Source organism: Mandrillus leucophaeus, unplaced genomic scaffold (assembly GCF_000951045.1).
Source record: "Mandrillus leucophaeus isolate KB7577 unplaced genomic scaffold, Mleu.le_1.0 Scaffold158, whole genome shotgun sequence".
NCBI lineage: Eukaryota > Metazoa > Chordata > Mammalia > Primates > Cercopithecidae > Mandrillus > Mandrillus leucophaeus.
Window position 1 is genome coordinate 2121870 of NW_012101565.1, and position 9118 is coordinate 2130987.

The following is a 9118-nucleotide window of genomic DNA, read 5'->3' on the forward strand; positions in this document are numbered from 1 at the left end:
CCAGGGCACAGGTCCCGCCGGGCCGCCTTGGGCGTTGCTGGCTGAGGCCCAGGGCAGCAGGTGCCAAGGGTTAGGAAAGGCAGGGAGCCGAAGGCTGCCGGTGGGCGCTTCGCATTTTGTTCCAAGGCGAAGGTGTGTGGATTCTCCGCAGCCCGTCGGTCAGGTAGACAGCTCCGGAATTATCCTCATTTTCAGATGAGGAAATTAAGGCCGCAGAGAAGGGACTTACCCAAGCTTTGTGTGGGCTTTGGAGCTAAGCTGAAGGAGAAAGGGGAGTCTCTCTCTGGGGCAAGTTCCTTCAACTTTCAGGGATTCACATGACCTCACTTGTAGCGCGGGGCGCCTGGACCACCCCTCAGGAATTGGGGTCAGGGCAACAATTACTAAGCAAGCACCCCGCCCGGGAGGGAGTGTCCGGGACTGGTGTGGGCCCCTGTCTGTACCAGAGCAGAGGCCCCGGGCACGGTGGGATTCATTTCCATGGGTGCAGAGACGGGAGGGGTGTACGGAGTCATTCTAGGCTTATGAGAGCCAGAGCAAAGTTAGCCCTTCCCAAACCTCTGTGCCTTCCTTTTCTTCCTGGATTCCTACTTGGGGGTGGAGGTGGAGGCCGGGGTACCGCTGCCTTTTTCAAAGCGTGTCTACTACAGCAGTGAGCCCTCCTGGGCGTCTTGGCGCCCCTGTTGCTTCCTGGACGTGTTGGGATTTCTCTGGGAGAAGGGTCTTGGCTGCAGTACCCTGGGCCTCCTGAAGAGGCCTCTAGCTGCGCTGCCTGATTCAGGGACCCAGAGCCACGACTCGCCGAGAGGAGCTCCGGTGGCGTGCAGCTGGGTTGCCTGAGGGGCTGGGGGCTGCCTCGTGGACTTACACACATACTGGCTCCATGCTTGTCACTGTGGTGGACGCTCAGAGCTCTGCAGGGCCAGCTGCCTGTCCCTGCCCCAAGTCCTCCAGGCTCGGGTTGGGATGGGGGAGGCTTTAGGGCGTCCTTCCCCCTCCCGATGCTCGAGCTGGATTTCCTCCCTGTTGGCTGGAGCCATCCCTCCTGTCTCTTGATTGGCCTGTCCTGGCCTCATCCCTCACCTGCTTGGGATGCACCTGGACTCCGCTTTGCCCGGAGGATTGCCTGGGGTGGCGCCTAGCAAGGGGGCTCCTCCTGTATGACTCCACTTTGGGGTCTGTGTAGGGATTCTTGAACCTCTGGTCTGAATGAACAGCTGATTGATATAGCTCTCCGCTGCCTGCGGCTTAGGAACCTCAGTCTCAGGTGACCCCACAGACCGTACCAGCACCACCAGCTCCACCCTGCTCTGCCTCGAGCGTGTCCTACCCTAGCACTTGTGCCACATCTACCCATTGGCCAAATGAGAACTAGGTGGCAGTTCCAGGCCCTTCTTTCATGCCGAGGCTCTCCCGGCACTGGTGCACGCACACCTAAGTGAGGCCTTTTCATCAGACTTGCTCAGCCAGGAGCTCGGAGCCTCCCATGTCACATCCTTTGCTGGGAGCCCTGTGCCGCAGGCTCAGTAGCTGTTCACCTGGTCAGCCCACCGCACTTACTGAGTGCTTCCTATGAGTCAGGAACCGGCCAAGTCCTGAGGATGCAGCAGGGAAACAAACAGTAAGTGGCATGTCAAGGATTAAAACAGGGTGATGAGATAAGAGAATGACAAGGTAACCACAGAAGATCTCTGAGGAGGTCGCACTTAAGATGTGATCCGAGTCCCAAGAAGGAGCATGCTGTCCTAAGATCTGGTGGAAGAACTTTCCAGACAGAAGGAGCAGCTGATGAAGGTGGGGGTGATGATGAAGCTGGTAACACCAAATAAATGTGCTAGACCAAGAGTTGGCCAGCTTTTACCATGAAGGGCTAGGTAGTAAACATTTTAGGCTTTGCTGACCATGTGGCTTTCTGGTTTTTTGTTTGTTTGAGATGGAGTCTTACTCTGTCGTCCAGACTGGAGTACGGTGGCATGATCTCCGCTCACTGCAACCTCTGCCTCCCGGGTTCAAATGATTCTCCTGCCTCAACCTCCCCAGTAGCTGGGATTGCAGGCACATGCCACCATGCCAGCTAATTTTTGTATCTTTTTTTTTTGAGACAGTCTTGCTTTGTCGCCGGGCTGCAGTGCAGTGGTGTGATCTCAGCTCACTGCAACCTCCGTCTCCCGGATTCAAGCGATTCTCCTGCCTCAGCCTCCCAAGTAGCTGGGACCTCAGGTGCATGCCACCATGGCCAGCTAATTTTTGTACTTTTAGTAGAGATGGAGTTTCACCATGTTGGCCAGAATGGTCTTGAACTCCTGACCTCATTATCCTCCTGCCTCGGCCTCCCAAAGTGTGGGGATTACAGGCGTGAGCCACCACGCCCAGCCCATGCATTGATTTTTTTACATCAAACTTTATTGAGGTGTGACTTACAGTAAGATGCACCTATTTTAATGGGTTTTGTGTGATGGGTTTGGTTTGATGTTTTTTTTTTTTTGACAGAGTCTCGCTCTGTCGCCCAGGCTGGAGTGCAGTGGCGCAATCTCAGCTCACTGCAAGCTCCGCCTCCCGGGTTCACACCATTCTCCTGCCTCAGTCTCCCAAGTAGCTGGGACTACAGGCGCCCACCACCACACCCGGCTAATTTTTTTTTGTAGTTTTGGTAGAGACGGGGTTTCACCGTGTTAGCCAGGATGGTCTCGATCTCCTGACCTCGTGATCCGCCCGCCTGGGCCTCCCAAAGGACTGGGATTACAGGCGTGAGCCACCGCGCCTGGCCTGTTTGATGGGTTTTGTAAACACCGTCATAATCCAAATATAAAACATTTCCGTTGTCCCCGGAAGTTCTCGTGCTCCTCTGTGGTGGGCCCTTCCTCACACCCAGCCCAGGCATCAGTGATTTGCTTTCGATTACTGTAGGTTTGGTGTCCTTTTTTAAGAATTTCACATTGGCCCAGCGTGGGGGCTCACGCCTATAATCCCAGCACTTTGGGAGGCTGAGGCGGGCTGATCACCTGAGGTTGGGAGTTGGAGACCAGCCTGACCACCATGGAGAAAACCCGTCTCTACTAAAAATACAAAAAATTAGCCAGGCATGGTGGCGCATGCCTGTAATTCCAGCTACTCGGGAGGCTGAGGTAGGAGAATCCCTTGAACGTAGGAGGCAGAGGTTGTGGTGAGCCGAGATCGCACCGTTGCATTCCAGCCTGGGCAAAAAGAGCGAAACTCCATCTCAAAAAATGAAATAATTTCACATCAGTGGAATCACATGGAATGAATACTTTTGTGTCTGATTAATTTTGCTAGATGACACTGTTTTGGAGATTCAAGTGGTTATGTGTATCCGCAGTAGATTCCCTTTTTCTTTCTTTTTTTTTTTGTTTCTTTGAGACAGAGTCTTGCTCTGTCGCCTAGGCTGGAGTGCAGTGGTGCGATCTCGGCTCACTGTAACTTCCACCTGCTGGGTTCAAGCAATTCTCCTGCTTCAGCCTTCTGAGTAGCTATGATTACAGGCGCCCACCACCATGCCCTGCTAATTTTTTGTATTTTTAGTAGAGACAGGGTTTCACCGTGCTGGCCAGGCTGGTCTCAAACTCCTGACCTCGTGATCCGCCTGCCTCGGCCTCCCAAAGTGCTGGGATTACCGGTGTGAGCCACTGTGGCCCGGCCTTTTCTTCTTCTTCTTCTTTTTTTTTTTTTTTTGAGATGGAGTCTCGCCAAGTACAGTGACTGCATCTCAGCCATTGTAGCCTCGGCCTCCAGGGTTCAAGAGATTCTCCTGCCTCAGCCTCCCAAGTAGCTGGGACTATAGGCGTGCACTACACCCATCACTTTTTGTATTTTTAGTAGTGACAGGGTGTCGCCATGTTGGCCAGGCTGGTCTCAAACTCCTGACCTGAAGTGATCCGCCTGCCTCGGCCTCCCAAAGTGCTGGGATTATAGGCATGAGCCACTGCTCCTCGCCAGTTTATAGTTTTCTTATTTTTTATTTTATTTTTATTTATTTATTTTTGAGACGGAGTCTTGCTCTGTCACCCCGGCTGGAGTGCAGTGGCACAATCTTGGCTCACTACAAGCTCCACCTCCTGGGTTCAAGCAGTTCTCCCTGCCTCAGCCTCCGGGGTAACTGGGACTACAGGCACATGCCAGCACACCCGGCTAATTTTTTGTATTTTTTGTTTGTTGGTTTGTTTTTGAGACAGAGTCTCACTCTATCACCAGGCTAGAGTACAGTGATCTTGGCTCACTGCAACCTCTGCTTCCTGGGTTCAAGTGATTCTCTTGCCTCAGCTTCCTGAGTAGCTGGGACTACAGGCGCTCGCCACCCCCCCAGCTAATTTTTGTAATTTTAGTAGAGATGGGTTTCACCATGCTGGCCAGGATGGTCTTGAGCTCCTGACCTCGTGATTCGCCCGCCTCGGCGCCCCCCACCAAAGTGCTGGGATTACAGGTGTGAGCCACCATGCCCGGCCTATTTTTTTGTATTTTTAGTAGAGACGGGGTTTTGCCATTTTGGTCAGGCTGGTTTTGCCATTTTGGCCAGGCTGGTCTTGAACTCCAGACCTCAGGTGATCCACCCTCCTCAACTCCCAAAGTGCTGGAATTACAGGTGTGAGCCACTGCGCCCGGCCCAATTTTCATTTCTTTTGCGTATGTACCCAGAAGTAGGATATGCCTTCATTTTTACATTGTGTGGCTGACAGAATTACGTTCTGTTCTGTAACCATAGTTCACATGTCAGTATTTCTATCTACAGAGCCAGGCAGTGTGTATAAATTAGATTTCCTCATCTGTGGGTCCAGTGTACCAATTCCTGCCCCCTGCAAATGATGTTCTTGACTGGCTTCAAGTTCAAAGGCTTTCCCCTTGTTTCATGAATCATCAGTCTCCTTTATCACATGAATTTTTTGAACTTTGTTATCCTATGTGTTGTGTCCTTCTGTTTTCTTTATTTTTTTTATTTTTTCATTTATTTTTGGAACAAAGTCTTGCTCTGTTGCCCAGGCTGGAGTGCAGTGGCAGCATCTTGGCTCACTGCACCCTCTGCCTCCTGGATTCAAGTGATTCTCGTAGAAACGGGGTAGAAATTCTCGTAGAAATTCTGGTAGAAACGGGGTTTTATCCTATTGGTCAGGCTGGTCTCGAACTCTTTTTTTTTTTTTTTGAGATAGGAGTCTCGCTCTGTCGCCCGGGGTGGAGTGCAGTGGCCGGATCTCAGCTCACTGCAAGCTCCGTCTCCCGGGTTTACGCTGCCTCAGCCTCCGGAGTAGCTGGGACTACAGGCGCCCGCCACCTTGCCCGGCTAGTTTTTTGTATTTTTTTAGTAGAGACGGGGTTTCACCGTGTTAGCCAGGATGGTCTCGATCTCCTGACCTCGTGATCCGCCCATCTCGGCCTCCCACAGTGCTGGGATTACAGACTTGAGCCACCGCGCCCGGCCTAATTTTTCGTATTTTTAGTAGAGACGGGGTTTCACCGTTTTAGCCAGGATGGTCTCGATCTCCTGACGTTGTGATCCGCCCGTCTCGGCCTCCCAAAGTGCTGAGCCACTGCGCCTGTCCTTTTTTTTTTTTTTAGAGACAGAGTCTTGCTCTGTTGCCCAGGCTGGAGAGCAGTGGTGCGATCAGAGCTCACTGCAACCTCAAACTCCTGGGTTCAATCAATCCTCCTGCTTTGGCCTCCCAAATGTTGGGATTACAGGCGTGAGCCACCATGCCCAGCCCTTCCCTGTTTTCTTTTTCCTTGACCACCTTCCCCTGCTCATCTCTCTGCTCTGACAGCTCCCACCATCCTTCCTTCCAGCTCTTAGGAATGTGCTGGCTGACTGTGAGCTCTCTTTCTTGGGAATACCCTCCTAGCTCCTGTCCCAGGTTTACAGGCATCTCAGTGGCTCACTGTGGCACCTGCGCCCTAGGTTGGTTGTCTAGACCCCACACCTCTCTTGTCCTAAGGCTGGGGGCCCTCGCGATCCCAGTGCTGCCTCCTTCCACACTCCCAGGCCCTGTGCCACTGGCACACCTGTCTGCAGGTCCTCTTCCCGCAGCCCCACCTAGAACGAAGGTCTGTGTCTCTGTGAGGGAGTGAACCCCCAGTCAGAGCAAATCCTGGGTTACAGCGCTGACCCCTCCAAAGCTCACTTTTGTTATTTTCGTCTCCTCACCATTGTACTTGACAGACCTTAGTTGCCACATCTACTCCGTGGGGGTTTTGGCCCATTAGAGCTATGAAGCTAAATGAGGCAGTTCATAGGGAAGGGTGCTTGTGGTCCTGGCTTCTAGAAAGGTGTGATTTGCAGGGGCTGCTGGAAGCCCTCCCTGCCCTCTCTTCCCTTTCTTTTGGTCTAGGGCTGGCTTTTATCTTAAGTTCTCATTGAATCTCTTTTCAAATGCAGATGCCTCAGACTGCCAGCTTCTTTCATTTAGGCATCTGGGGCTTTGACACCTTGCTGTGAGTTAGTTTATTAGATTTATTTTGGAGCCAGGTGGCCAGGGGAAAGGAAATTGAAGCGGGAGATGCAGCTTCCCCTGATTTCTGGGGGGAGGCCTCCCCGATTCTCCAGCCCCTGACAGACATTGCGTGAGAGCTCATAGTTAGCAGGCCAGTCCCTGGTGTGGTCCACACGTATCTTCAGTCCCGGGCTGGAAGCATGATGTGTGCAAACGTCCAGATCACGGGGTCCTCCCACCCTCACAGCTTTAGCCAGGCAACTGTTACTGAGGTAAATAATGTTTTGTGTTTGTAGATCAAAAATAATGGAATAGTTTCAAGTTCGTATGGTTCTGCTGCTAAGTGTTATGCAGGGGAAGTCTGAGGAGCACTGAGATCACTGAGAAATAAGACAGGTGCGGTGGCTTATGCCTGTAATCTCAGCACTTTGGGAGGCCGAGGTGGAACGAAGAACCTCATGCCAGGGGCCAGAAAGGAGGCTGAGACCAGAGTGTGAGTAGGAGTCAGCCCCCTGAGAGGTGGGAACAGAGAGGAGGCTCCTTAGGAAGCCATAGTGAGGAGGACATGTGGGACAGGCTCAAAGATTGACAAAGGCACCAGTAAAAAATAATAGAATCAAAAAAAAAAAAAAAAAAAAAGGCAAGGCGCAGTGCTTCATGCCTGTAATTCTAGCACTCTGGGAGGCCAAGGCGGGTGGATCACTTGAGGTCAGGAGTTCAAGAACAGCCTGGCCAACATGGTGAAACTGTGTCTCTACTAAAAATACAAAAAATTAGCCAGGTGTGGTGATGTGCACCTGTAATCTCACCTACTCGGGAGGCTGAGGCAGGGGAATCCCGGGAACCTGGGAGGCGGAGGTTGCAGTGAGCTGAGATCGCGCCACTGCACCCCAGCCTGGGTGACAGAGAAAGACTCCATGTCAAACAAAAAGGACAAAAAGAGTAGAGTCTCAAACGGGCCCACGTATGTATGGGAACCTAATTCATTACCAAGGTGGTCCTGCAAACACTCTGGAGAGAAGCAGCTTTGAAATGAGTGGCACTGAAGGCCAGGTACAGGGGGCTCATGCCTGGAGTCCCAGCTACTCAGGAGGCTGAGGCATGAAAATTGCATGACCCTGGGAGGTGGAGGTTCCAGTGAGCTGAGATTCGTGCCCCTGCACTTCAGCCTGGGTGACAAAGCAGGATTCTGTCTCAGGAAAAAAAAAAAAAGGTACTGAGCCAATTGGATATCAGTTTGGAAAAAATATGAAATCAGAGCCTGTATTAGTTAAGCATTGCTGTGTAACACATTATTCCCAAATGTAGTGATTCGAAACACTCACACCTGTAATCTCAACACTTTGGGAGGCTGAGGCAGGAGGATCATTTGAGCCCAGGACTTTGAGACCAGCCTGGGCAACATAGGGAGACCCCATTTCTGAAAAACAAAAGATAATAATTAGCTGGGCGTGGTGGTGCATGCTTGTAGTCCAGCCACTCGGGAGGCTGAGGCAGGAGAATCGCTGGAGCTTGGGAGGTTGAGGCTGCAGTGAGCAGTGAATGCGCCACTATACTCCAGCCTGGGTGACAGGGTGAGACCCTCCGTCTCTCTCTCTAGTCATCATCATCGTCATCGTCATCCGTCAACAACAGCATCTGTTATCTCACAGTCATGATAGGTCAGGAAAGTGAGAGCAGCTCAGAGGGTGACTCTGGCTCGTTAGGTTGTAGCCGTTCATGCTGTCGGCCTGGGCTGTGCCATCTGAAGGCTTGACTAGGGCTGGAGGATCTACTTTCAAGGCTGTTCACTCACATGGCTGCTGGCTGTTCCTCACCACATGGATCTCCCCATAGGGCTGCTTGAGTGTTCTCACAACATGGCGGCTGGCTTCCTGCAGGGTGAGTGATAAGAGATAGTGGGAAGGAATCTGCAGTACCTTCATATCCTAATCTTGGGCATCCCACGTCTTCACTTCTGCCACACTTGATTCGTTATGAGTGAATTACTAAGTGTAGCCCACACCTTGAAGGAAAGGGGAATTAGGCTGCACCTTCTGAAGGTAGTATCAAAGAGTTTGTGGGTATGTTTTTAAACTACCACAGACCCCTACCTCACGCCATACACAAACATCAGCTCCAGGTGGCTTACAGACTTAAATATGACACAAACTATCATGCTTTTAGAAGATAATATAAATTATCTTTGGAAAGATGCCTCACCTCATTAATGCTCAGAGAAATGCAAATCGAAACTGTAGGGAGACACCACTACCCATGTTTCAGGTTAGCAAAGGAACACGTTCTTGCCTCCTGCCCCACCCTCTATGCACACGTACACATATAGAGGATTGTGTATGATGTGAGTGTAAGAGCTGGGCACAGTGGTGTGCACCTTTAGTCCAGCCACTCAGGAGGATGAGGCTGGAGAATTGCTTGAGCTCAGGAGTTCAAGGCTGCAGTGAGCCGTCCTCGTGCACTGCACTCCACCCTGGGTCTTTTTCCTTCTGTCTGCTCTGGTGGGTGTGAGCTGGGCTGTGTGCTGGGGCCCTGGTGTGCACTCTGATGGCTCGTGCACCTTCTTGTATGCATTGATTGTCATCTTATTGGGTGGGTGTTTAAGTCTTTGGCCCATTTTCCTGTTAATTATGATTTCCTTTTTGCTTTTTGGTGGCTGTTTTTTTTTTTTTTTTTTTTTTTTTTTT

General features: G+C 51.5%; 1 protein-coding gene across 1 annotated transcript in view; it reads left to right on the forward strand.

Moving 5' to 3' along the window:
- Positions 1 to 4: 4 nt before the first annotated feature.
- The window catches only part of PPP1R16A (protein phosphatase 1, regulatory subunit 16A), a gene marked incomplete at its 3' end in the record, with an annotated part of 45468 nt that continues 36354 nt past the window's right edge, over positions 5 to 9118 (forward strand). Inside the window, exon 1 of the mRNA XM_011975711.1 lies at positions 5 to 132. The remainder of the gene's footprint in view (positions 133 to 9118) is intronic.